The sequence below is a fragment of the Tachyglossus aculeatus genome, chromosome 1 (assembly GCF_015852505.1).
Source record: "Tachyglossus aculeatus isolate mTacAcu1 chromosome 1, mTacAcu1.pri, whole genome shotgun sequence".
In the NCBI taxonomy this organism is placed as follows: Eukaryota; Metazoa; Chordata; class Mammalia; order Monotremata; family Tachyglossidae; genus Tachyglossus; species Tachyglossus aculeatus.
Window position 1 is genome coordinate 24115643 of NC_052066.1, and position 12460 is coordinate 24128102.

Genomic DNA, 12460 nt, shown 5'->3' on the forward strand with positions numbered 1-12460 from the left:
GTTCCTTGGGGATATCACAGTTGGACAGAAAGAAGAGAAGCAATGTGGTATAATGGAGAGAGCACGTGACTTGGAGTCACCTGCCACCTGCTTGCTGTGTGACCTTGGTCAAGTCACTTTCCTTTTCTGTGCCTCAGCTTCCTCATCAGTAAAACCGGCATTAAATACCTGTTCCCTCTCCCACAGACCGTGAGTCTCGCCATGGTTCAGGGACTCTGTCCGACCTGATTGTCTTGTATCTACCTCAGTGCTTTGGATGGTGCTCGGCACATAGTAAGTGCCGAGTAAGTAGTAAGTGAGTAGTAAGTAGTAAGTAAGTAAAGTAAGTAAAGTAAGTAAAATAAATAAATATTGATTTATTTATTTGTACATATTTATTCTATTTATTTTATTTTTATTTGTTTATTTATTTATTTATTTGTACATATGTATTCCATTTATTTTATTTTGTTAATATGTTTTGTTTTGTTCTCTGTCTCCCCCTTCTAGACTGTGAGCCCACTGTTGGGTAGGGACCGTCTCTATATGTTGCCAATATGTACTTCTCAAGCGCTTAGTACAGTGCTCTGCACACAGTAAGTACTCAATAAATACGATTGAATGAATGAATAGTAAGTGCTTAAGAAATTATTTTATTTTGTTAATATGTTTTGTTTTGTTCTCTGTCTCCCCCTTCTAGACTGTGAGCCCACTGTTGGGTAGGGACCGTCTCTATATGTTGCCAGCTTGTACTTCCCAAGCGCTTAGTACAGTGCTCTGCACACAGTAAGTGCTCAATAAATACGATTGAATGAATGAATAGTAAGTGCTTAAGAAATGGTGCAATTAATATTATTATTGGAAGCTGTGAGAAAATCCATGCCCAACAAAATGAAGAAATCTCCTTAGCCCCTGCAGACTTAATAAAAGTCACCTGTCTCATAACTCTATGTTTAGGGACCTGTCTGACCCAGAGGATCCAGCGATGGGTTAGTCAAATCACTTAATTACTTAATTACACCCACTCCTCCTCTGATTAGTCACCCAAGGTCAGTAATCTGTTGCCAAGATCCAATGATGATAAAGCAGGCACACCCAAACACAGGAAAAGATTTCCCAGATCCAAGGAACTGAGTGTTTTGGAGAATCCCCCTGTTCCAACCATCCCAAAAACTGAGAGGACCTCAAGGGCACAACTATTCTTTGGCTGCAGGCTGTTAATGAATTCTACTAATATATTAGACGATCTTGGGGATCCTCCTTGTTGAATCCTTTCTGCTTCTTTTTCTTCATAAGACAGTGTGTGTGTTTGTGTGCGTGCATGTGGAACTCACCCACTTAGAGAATTAGCATGGCATAGTGGATAGAGCCTGGGCCTGGGAATCGGAAGGTCATGGGTTCAAATCCCAGCTCCTCCACTTGTCTGCTGTGTGACCTCGGGCAAGTCACTTCACTTCTCTGGGCCTCAGTTCCCTCATTTGTAAAATGGAGACTGAGACTGCGAGGCCCATGTAGGACTGAATTGTACTTTCCAAGCACTTAGTACAGTGCTCTGCACACATTCATTCATTCAATCGTATTTATTGAGTGCTTACTGTGTGCACAGCACTGTATAGTAAGCACTGAATAAATACGATTGAATGAATGACAGGGACTGTGTCCAACCCAATGTGCTGTATCCACCCCAGGGCTTAGTACAGTCCCCCTCCTCCCGCTCTCCATCCTCCCCGCCTTACCTCCTTCCCTTCCGCACAGCACCTGTATATATGTATATATGTTTTTGCGTATTTATTACTCTATGTATTTATTTTACTTGTACATATTCTATTTATTTTGTTAATATGTTTTGTTTTGTTCTCTGTCTCCCCCTTCTAGACTGTGAGCCCACTGTTGGGTAGGGACCGTCTCTATATGCTGCCAACTTGTACTTCCCAAGTGCTTAGTACAGTGCTGTGCACACAGTAAGCGCTCAATAAATATGATTGAATGAATGAATGCCTGAGAGCTCGCCTCCTCAAGGAGACCTTTCAGACTAAGCCCCCTCCTTCCTCTCCCCCTCCTCCACCTCTCCATCCCCCCACCTTACCTCCTTCCTCTCCCCACATCACCTCTATATATGTATATATGTTTGTACATATTTATTACTCTATTTTATTTGTACATATTTATTCTATTTATTTTATTTTGTGAATATGTTTTGTTTTGTTCTCTGTCTCCCCCTTCTAGACTGTGAGCCCGCTGTTGGGTAGGGACCGTCTCTATATGTTGCCAACTTGTACTTCCCAAGCACTTAGTCCAGTGCTCTGCACACAGTAAGCACTCAATAAATTCTATTGAATGAATGAATGAATGCCTGGCACATAGTAAGCGCTTAAGAAATACCATAACAGACTCAATAAGGAAATTGAGTTTCTTATTTGAATATGTGTCTTGGCTCTTTCTGTCTAGCTCCCAGCTCATACTGGCAGACATAAGTGAGACCCCAAGACCTGCTTTTTGCTGTTGTTTCCAATGGTACTGGTTAAGCATCTATTATGTACCAGAAACTGTGCTAAGCGCTGAGGTGACATAAGATTATCAGGTTGGACACAATCCATAGCTCATGGAGTTCACAGTCAGTCCTAATCCCCATTTTACAGATGAGGTAACTGAGGCACAAAGAAGTGACTTTCTCCAAGGTCACACAGCAGTCAAGTGGAGGAGCCGGGATTAGAACCCAGGTCATCTGACTTTCAGGCCTGTGCTCTTTAATACTAATAATAATAATAATAGTAGTATTTATTAAGTGCTTACTATGTGCAAAGCACTGTTCTAAGCTCTGGGGAGGTTACAAGGTGATGAGGTTGTCCCACGGGGGGCTCATAGTCTTCATCCCCATTTTACAGATGAGGGAACTGAGGCCCAGAGAAGTTAAGTGACTTGCCTAGAGTCACACAGCTGACAGTTGGCCGAGCCAGGGTTTGAACCCATGATCTCTGACTCCCAAGCCCGGGCTCTTTCCGCTAGGCCACGCTACTTCTCCTCATGGGAAGGTAACATGTCCACCAATTCTGCAGTATTGTACTCTCAAAACCATTAAGTACAGTGCTCTGCATACAGTAAGCACCCAATAATTACCTCTGATTGATTGTTTGATCGCCTGCTATCCAGTGCACAATTACTAGATGCTGAAACAGATGATGAAACCTTAGCCTCTCCATGACCAGTTTATATTTTGAGATTAAGAAAGTTTGCATCAATTTTAAAGAAAGCAGACAGATGAGCGTGGCTCAGTGGAAAGAGCCCGGGCTTTGGAGTCAGAGGTCATGGGTTCAAATCCCAGCTCTGCCACCTGTCAGCTGTGTGACTTTGGGCAAGTCACTTAACTTCTCTGTGCCTCAGTTACCTCATCTGTACAATGGGGACTAAAACTGTGAGCCCCCCCATGGGACAACCTGATCACTTTGTAAGCTCCCCAGCGCTTAGAACAGTGCTTTGCACATAGTGAGCGCTTAATAAATGCCATTATTATTATTCCAAACCAAAGTCTAGCTGCAGCTCTTTGATAACAAATACCATCATCATCATGAATTTATACAAAGGATTGAAGAAGGCCCTGCTTAATAGGCATCCAGAGGTACAAACAGGTGTCCAAAAAATGTCAGCCTGTTACAAACCCCTTTTGAGGACAAGTAGGCTGTTGTTTAACCTAAATTGGATAAATTCATCATCAAAGTTTAAAAACTACCCCAAACAGCAGAACACATTTCTACTTTGCAACCTCCTACAAAGATTCATGATCACACTACCACTCCTAATTGAGTTAATGTTGTGAGAATATGCTTTTAATTACTTTAACGAAGGTTAAAAGATAGTTTGGTGATGCTTAATGTAATAGTATATAGCACACGAAGGAAAGTTTTGGAACAGATCCCAATTTTTAACACATGGGGTAACATTTCATCCTGTAAAGCATTTATTAGGGAGCAAAGTGGCATCCTGGAAAGAGCACAGGCCTGGGAATCAGAGGATCTGTATTCTAATCCCCGTTCTGCCCCTTACCTGCCATGTGACCTTGGCCAAATCACTTAACTTCTCTGTACCTCAGTTCCTTCTCCAGAAAAATGAAGATTTAATAACTGTTTTCTTTCCTTTTTAGTGAGACCCCTGTGGGACCTGATAATCTTTTTACTTTTTTTGAGGCATTTGTTAAGTGTTTACTATGTGTCAAACATTGTTCTAAGCCCTGGGATGGGTACAGGTTAATTAGGTCAGACACAGTCCCTGTCTCGCATAGGGTTCACAGTCTAAGTAGGAGGGAGAACAGCTATTTAATTTCCATTTTACAGCTGAGGAAACTGAGGCACAGAAAATTTAAGTGTCTTGTGCAAGGCCACACAGCAGAGATGTGGTGGTGGCAGGATTAGAACCCAGGTCCTCCAACTCCCAGGCTCCTGATCTTTCCACTAGACCACACTGTTTGTCATGCTGCTAATCTTGTATCTACTTCAGCACATAATTCAGTACTTTGCACACAGTGAGAGCTTAACAACTGCACAGCTGTTATGCAGCCATTTACAGAGTTTCCATGTTTTCAAGGAACACACTATGGCTGTTTCTTGGGATATATCTATGTATGAAATTGACCTAAAGACGCTTTTATTACATCCCTAAAACAACCTTGCAATTAAATGTCCGGATTTAACCAGCCATCCTTCCCTACAGTTGATCAGTTGATAAGAGAAGCAGCACACCATAGTGGATAGACCAGGAGCTTTGGAGTCAGAAGGTCATGAGTTCAACTCCCAGTTCCACCACTTGTCTGCTATGGGACCGTGAGCAAGTCACTTCACTTCTCTGTGCCTCATTGACAGCATCTGTAAAATGGGGATTGAGACTGTGAGCGGTACTTGGGACAGGGACTGTGTCCAACCTGACTTGCTGGTAACCACCCCAGTGCTTTTTTTATATATATAATGGCATTTATTAGGCGCTTACTATGTGCAAAGCACTGTGCTAAGCACTGGGGAGGTTACAAGTTGATCAGGTTGTCCCACGGGGGGGCTCACAGTCTTAATCCCCATTTTACAGATGCGGTAACTGAGGCACAGAGAAGTTAAGTGACTTGCCCAAAGTCACACAGCTGACAATTGGCAGAGCCGGGATTTGAACCCATGACCTCTGACTCCAAAGCCCGGGCTCCTTCCACTGAGCCATGCTGCTTCTCTTATTACAATGCTTCCCAGAGGCCTTCCCAGACTGAGCCCCCTCCTTCCTTTCCCCCTCCTCTTCCTCCCCATCCCCCCAACCCTTACCTCCTTCCCCTCCCCACAGCACCTGTATATATGTATATATGTTTGTACGTGTTTATTACTCTATTTATTTATTTATTTTATTTGTACATGTTTATTCTATTAATTTTATTTTGTTAATATGTTTTGTTTTGTTCTCTGTCTCCACCTTCTAGACTGTGAGCCCACTGTTGGATAGGGACCGTCTCTATATGTTGCCAACTTGTACTTCCCAAGCGCTTAGTACAGTGCTCTGCACACAGTAAACGCTCAATAAATATGATTGAATGAATGAATGAATGCTTATTACAATGCCTGGCACATAGTGGGTGCTTAACAAATACCATAATCATTATTACTATTATTATCTTGCTTTCATTTTGTATACTTTCCTGTACTGTGTTTGAAAGTTTCATCAACCCAGATTTGTCTGTCTACTGTCCCCTCTCATGACCGTCTCTATATGTTACTGACTTGTACTTCCCAAATGCTTAGTACAGTGCTCTGCACACAGTAAGCGCTCAATAAATACGATTGAATGAATGAATGAATGAATGAATGAGTTATACTCTTGGACTGTGAGCCCCTAGGGACAGGGACCATGTCTAATTCCCACCTCTCTATTCTCTCCCAGTGCTTAGTTCAGGGGTTTGTACATAGTAAATGCCTAATGAGTACTATTGACATTATTCTCCATTTCCACAAAGGATGGAATACGTGACTATGAGCTTAAACTGCAGCAGGGAGGATTTGAATGAACTAAGAAGAGGCGTTCTAATATCAGATCTAGGCTTCTTTCACAAAGGATGGATTCTCATCTACTGGGCCGGGTTAGGTGCAGAAGATGGTGGGACCAATGGCCTAGTGGGTAGAGCCCAGGCCCGGGAGTCGGAAGGTCCTGGGTTCTAATCCCCGCTCCTCCATTCATCTGCTATGTGGCCTTGGGCAAGTCACTTCACTTCTCTAGGCCTCAGTTACCTCATCTGTAAAATGGGGATTAATGCTGTGAGCCCCACGTGGGACAAGGACTGTGTCCAACCTGATTAGCTTGTATCTACCCTAGTGCTTAGAACAGCGCTTGACACATAGTAAGCCCCAAACAAATACCATCATCATCAATCAATCAATCAATCAATTGTATTTATTGAGCGCTTACTGTGTGCAGAGCATTGTACTAAGCGCTTGGGAATCAATCAATCGTACTTATTGAGCACTTACTGTGTGCAGAGCACTGTACTAAGTGCTTGGGAAGTACAGGCTGGCAACATATAGAGACAGTCCCTACTCAACAGTGGGCTCACAGTCTAAAAGGGGGAGACAGAGAACAAAACCAAATGTACTAACAAAATAAAATAGAATAGATATGTACAAGTAAAATAAATAAATAAATAAATAGAGTAATAAATACGTACGAACCTATATACATATATACAGGTACTGTGGGGAAAGGAAGGAGGTAAGATGGGGGATCAATCAATCGTATTTATTGAGCGCTTACTGTGTGCAGAGCACTGTACTAAGGGCTTGAGAATCAATCAATTGTATTTATTGAGCGCTTATTATCTGAACCATGATGCTATGATCAATGATTTCAAAAGGGAAAAGTCACCCCGAAGAACGGTACCACGATAATGCAATCTCTCATCCTATCCCATCTGGATTACTGCCTCAGCCTCCTTGCTGACCTCCCAGCCTTCTGTCTCTCCCCACTCCAGTCCATACTTCGCTCTGCTGCCCAGATCATCTTTCTACAAAAAAGTTCAGGGCATGTCACCCCACCTCCTCAGAAAACTCCAGTGGTTGGCCATCCACCTCTGTATCAAACAGGAATTCCTCACCATTGGCATCACCACCTCACCTCGCTTCTCTCCTTCTACAACCCAGCCTGAATACTTTGCTCCTCTAAGTGCTAACCTTCTTATGGTGCCTTAATCTCATCTATCTTGCCGCCCGTCACTGGCCCCTGTCCTATCTCTGGTCTGGAACGCCCTCCTTCCTCAAATCCACCAGACAATTACTCTCCCCCTCTTCAATGTCTTACTGAAGGCCCACCTCTTCCAAGAGGCCTTCCCACACTAAGCCCCGCTTTTCCTCATCTCCCACTCCCTTCTGCTTCGCCCTGACTTGTTCCCTTTGCTCTTCGCCTCTCCCAGCCCACAGCACTTATGTACATCTCTGCAATTTTATTTATTTGTATTGATGTCTGTCTCCCCTTCCTCTAGACTGCAAGCTAGCCACACACGAAGGAGATGTCTCTGTTTATTGTCGTATTGTACTTTCCCGAAAAACAGTCCACTCAATAAATACGATTGAATGAATGAATGTCTGTCCCATTACAGAGGACAGATGGGACCACCAATTTGTAGCTAATTAACCTGAGGGAGTTCTGGGAAGGGCCCATTTGCCAAGAGTACCAGTTGTTCCACAAACACAGAGCGTTTCCATGGGAATAGGGATGGTGACTGATTGGCTGCCAACTCCTAATGAAAACCACTCCTTTGACTCTACCTGCCCGGTTACATTCCCCACATCCAGACAGATAGCAAGCCCTGAGGCTGAGGCTGGATGATTTTCAGATGGGGTGGTGGGGGAAGGTTTATGTTGATTTGTTTGTTTTCTTAGTGGTATTTGTTAAATGTTTCCTGTGTGTTACTAAGCACTGGGGTAGAGATAAGCTAATCAGGTTGGACACAGTCCATGTTCCACGTGGGGCTCACAGTTTTAATACCCATTTTACAGAAGAGGTAAAGGAGACACAGAGAAGTGAAGTGGTTTGCCCGAAGTCACCCAGCAGACAATTGGCAGAACCCATGAGCTTCTGACTCCCAGACTTGTGTTCTATCCACTATACCACACTGCTTCTTAAAGCAAGGTTAAGCACAGTAAGATCAGTTCTGCAAAGCAGTGAGGCTGGGTATTGCCCCTATCACCTTTCCCACCCCTACAAAAGAAGAGGGCATGGGGAGTGAGCTAACCAGCAACTGGGAAATGTTAAGCTCATTTCAAACTGAATGTATTTTTTTCTGACTGGAGAGCACTTATGCTGTCTAAGCCAGATCTCAGCAAAGTTTGATTGTCACCCATCCATTAGAAAGGGAAGCATCAGAGGGAAACACAATAATAATAATAGCATGTCAGATGCTGTACTATGAGCTGGGAACGATATAAGTTAATCAGGACAGATGCAGTCTCTGCCTCACATGGGACTCACAGTCTAAGGGAGAACGGGTATTTAATTCCCATTTTAGAGATGAGAAAACTGAGGTACAGTTTACACAGCAAGCAATTGGCAGATTTGGGATTACTCATTCGAAGATGGCAGTCTCTGGCCACAGGTTAGAAGGTGCCAATCCTCTGTCTGCTCAGTAACTCCCCTTTCTCCTGAAACACTGGTCTGGGGGGTTGGGACCTTATCTGTTACTCCCATTGCCCAGACAAAGGCAAATCAATCAATCATATTTATTGAGCACTTACTGTGTGCAGAGCACTGTACTACGCACTTGGGAGACTACAACACACGATATAACAGATGCATTCAATGTAGATAGGGCTTAGTACAATGCTCTGCACACACTAAGAACTCAATAAATACAGCTTTTTTAAATAGTATTCAAGTGTTTATTACGTGCCAGGGACTGTACTAAGTGCTGGGGCTGATACAGGCTAATCAGGTTGGACACAGTCCATTATCCCACGTGGTGTTTGCAGTCTTAATCTCTATTTTACAGATGAGATAACTGAGGCACAGAGAAGTCAAGTGATTTGTCCAGGGTCACCTAGCAGGCACGTGACAGAGCCAGAATTAGAACCCAGGTCTTTCTGACTCTCAGGCCTGTGCTCTAGGCCATGTTACTGCTGATTGATAAGTTAAGCAACAAGAGACTGGGGATGGGAGTAAGACTTGACAAGTCCTAAAAGCAATCCCATAGTGCTCGAGAAGTTTTTGGGTTTTTTTTTATGATATTTGTTAAATGCTTACTATGTATCAAACACTTTTCTAAGCATGGTGTAGACAAAATTAATTTGGTTGGACACAGTCCCTGTACTGCATAGGACACCCCATCTAAGTTTAGACTGTGAGCCCACTGTTGCATAGGGACTGTCTCTATATGTTGCCAACTTGTACTTCCCAAGCACTTAGTACAGTGCTCTGCATACAGTAAGTGCTCAATAAATACGATTGATGATGATGAAGGAGAACAGAACTAAGGCACAGAGAAGTGAAGTGATTTGCCCAAAGTCGTACACCAAGCAATTGGCAGAGCTGAGACTGGAACCCAGGTCCCCGGATTCCCAGGCCCATGCTGTCTCCACTAGGCCAATGCTCAACTCTGCCACTTGTCTGATGTGTGACCTTGGGCAAGTCACTTCACTTCTCTGTGCCTCAGTTACCTCATCCAAAAACTGGGGGTTATGATTGTGAGCACCTGTGGGACATTGACTGTGTCCAACTTATATCATCCCTAGCACATAGCAGAGTGCCTGGCACATATTAAGTGCTTAACAAATGCCATAAATAACTGAAAATGGTCCAAGAAGCGGGAGTTTGAGTTCCTTGGAGTTCCATGGTGTTCTAGAGGCAGCACAGAACCTTGGGGTTGGAAACAGGGAAAGAAGAAATCAACAGGTTGTTTTTTTCTTTTTAAATGGTATTTGTTAATAATAATAATAATGACATTTGTTAAGTGGGCCAAACACTGTTCTAAGTGCTGGGAGGATACAAGATAATCAGGTTGTCCCACTTGGGGCTCACAGTCTTAATCACCATTGTGATACTACTGCATTATTTTGGGCTGTCAAAAGTTTCAGAGTTGGAGTTGAGTCATCTTCACCAGTTTTGGCTCATCCCTGTTCCGGGAGTTTACAATCTGCTAGATGTCTTTTTCCTTCTCTTCCCCAGGCCTAGTAAAATTTTTGGCCTATCACGGGGAGCTTAAACCATCACAAGGGTTCACCTCAATATAAAGACAGTGTCAACAGATGAGGTAACTGAGGTACAGAGAAGTTAAGTGACTTGCCCAAAGTAAGTGTTTACTATGTGTCTTTACTATGTGTCAGGCACTGTTCGAAGCGTTGTGGTAGATACAAAGTAACCAGATTGGACACAGTCCCTGTCCCCCATGGGGCTCACTATCTTAATCCCCATTTTACAGATTCATTCATTCATTCATTCAATCGTATTTATTGAGCGCTTACTGTGTTCAGAGCACTTGGGAAGTACAATAATAATAATGGCATTTATTAAGCACTTACTATGTGCAAAGCACTGTTCTAAGCACTGGAGAGGTTACAAGGTGATCAGGTTGTCCCACGGGGGGCTCACAGTCTTAATCCCCATTTTACAGATGAGGTAACTGAGGCACAAAGAAATTAAGTGACTTGCCCAAAGTCACGCAGCTGACAATTGGCGGAGCCAGGATTTGAACCCATGACCTCTGACTCCAAAGCCTGTGCTCTTTCCACTGAGCCACTCTACTTCTCTATAATAATAATAATAATGATGATGGCATTTATTAAGTACTTACTATGTGCAAAGCACTGTTCAGGTTACAAGGTGATCAGGTTGTCCCACGGGGGCTTTCAGCCTTAATCCCCATTTTACAGATGAGGTAACTGAGGCCGAGAGAAATTAAGTGACTTGCCCAAAGTCACACAGCTGACAATTGGCGGAGCCAGGGTTTGAACCCATGACCTCTCACTCCAAAGCCCAGGCTCTTTCCACTGCGCCATGCTGCTTCTCAGTCGGCAACGTATAGAGACAGTCTCTACCCAACAATGGGCCACAGTCTAGAAGGGGGATGAGCTAACTGAGGCCCAGAGAAGTGAAGTGACTTGCCCAAGGTCCCGCAGCAGACAAGTGATAGAGCCGGGATTAGAACCCAGGTCCCTTCTGGCTCCCAAGCCCGGGCTCTATCCACTAGGCAGTGCCGCTTCTCTCTAGAACAGTTGGTTCTAGAAGCAGTGTGGAAACCAAAGTTGTGGTAAGGGAAGACAGAATCCCAACCTCAGTTCATTCATTCATTCAATCGCATTTACTGAGCGCTTACTGTGTGCAGAGCACTGTACTAAGCGCTTGGGAAGTCCAAGTTGGCAACATATAGAGACAGTCCCTACCCAACAGCGGGCTCATGGTCTTGAAGGGGGAGACAGACAACAAAACAAAACATATTAACAAAATAAAATAAATAGAATGGTAAATATGTACAAGTGCAATAAATAGAGTAATAAATCTGTACAAACATATATACAGGTGCTGTGGGGAGGGGAAGGAGGAAGGACAGGAGGGATGCGGAGGGGGAGAGGAACTGAACCCACTGTTGGGTAGGGACTGTCTCTATATGTTGCCAGCTTGTACTTCCCAAGCACTTAGTACAGTGCTCTGCACACAGTAAGCACTCAATAAATGTGATTGATTGATTGATTGATTGATTGATTGATTGATTGGGGGGCTCAGTCTGGGAAGGCCTCCTGGAGGAGGTGAGCTCTCAGTAGGGGCTCTCAGTGAAGAGCAATGTTCCAGGCTCACAGGCACATGGACACAGAGAAGCATCGTGGCTCCGTGGAAAGAGCCCGGGCTTGGGAATCAGAAGTCACGGGTTCTAATCCCGGCTCCACCACTTGTCAGCTGTGAGACTTTGGGCAAGTCGCTTCACTTCTCTGTGCCTCAGTTACCTCCTCTGTCAAATGGGGATTAAGACTGTGAGCCCCACGTGGGACAACCTGATTACCTTGTATGCCCCCCAGTGCTTAGAACAGTGCTTGGCACATAGTAAGCGCTTAACCAATACCATCATTATTATGCTGGCCTCTAGAATGCTTCAGTGGCTTTGCCAAAGCCTGAGCTCAACTTCCAACAAAAGCATTTTCCATCGGTCGCTAAGGTCGGTGTCTCAAACTCTTCTTTCCAACATCTTTCAGGCAGATAGATAGAAAATCTTTCGAGACAGACTGATGGATGTGTTAACTTTCTCCAGTTAATTCCCTGGGTACATTTCTTAAGAAGAACCAATCAAATGAGTTGCAATCGGGCAGGGTCTCCCAAACAATTAATCAATCGATCATATTTATTGAGCATTGGGTACAGAGCACCATACCGAGCTCTTGGGAGAATACAATATAACAGAATTGGTAGACATGTTCCCTACCCACAGTGAGTACTTTTGATTTCTAGTCTGTGAGCCCACTGTTGGGTAGGGACTATCTCTATATGT

At 43.8% G+C, this 12460-nt stretch overlaps 1 protein-coding gene across 1 annotated transcript in view; it reads right to left on the bottom strand.

Moving 5' to 3' along the window:
* The window catches only part of IL20RB (interleukin 20 receptor subunit beta), a 61536-nt gene that overhangs the window by 17378 nt on the left and 31698 nt on the right, over positions 1–12460 (bottom strand). The gene's annotated exons all lie outside the window — the stretch shown is intronic.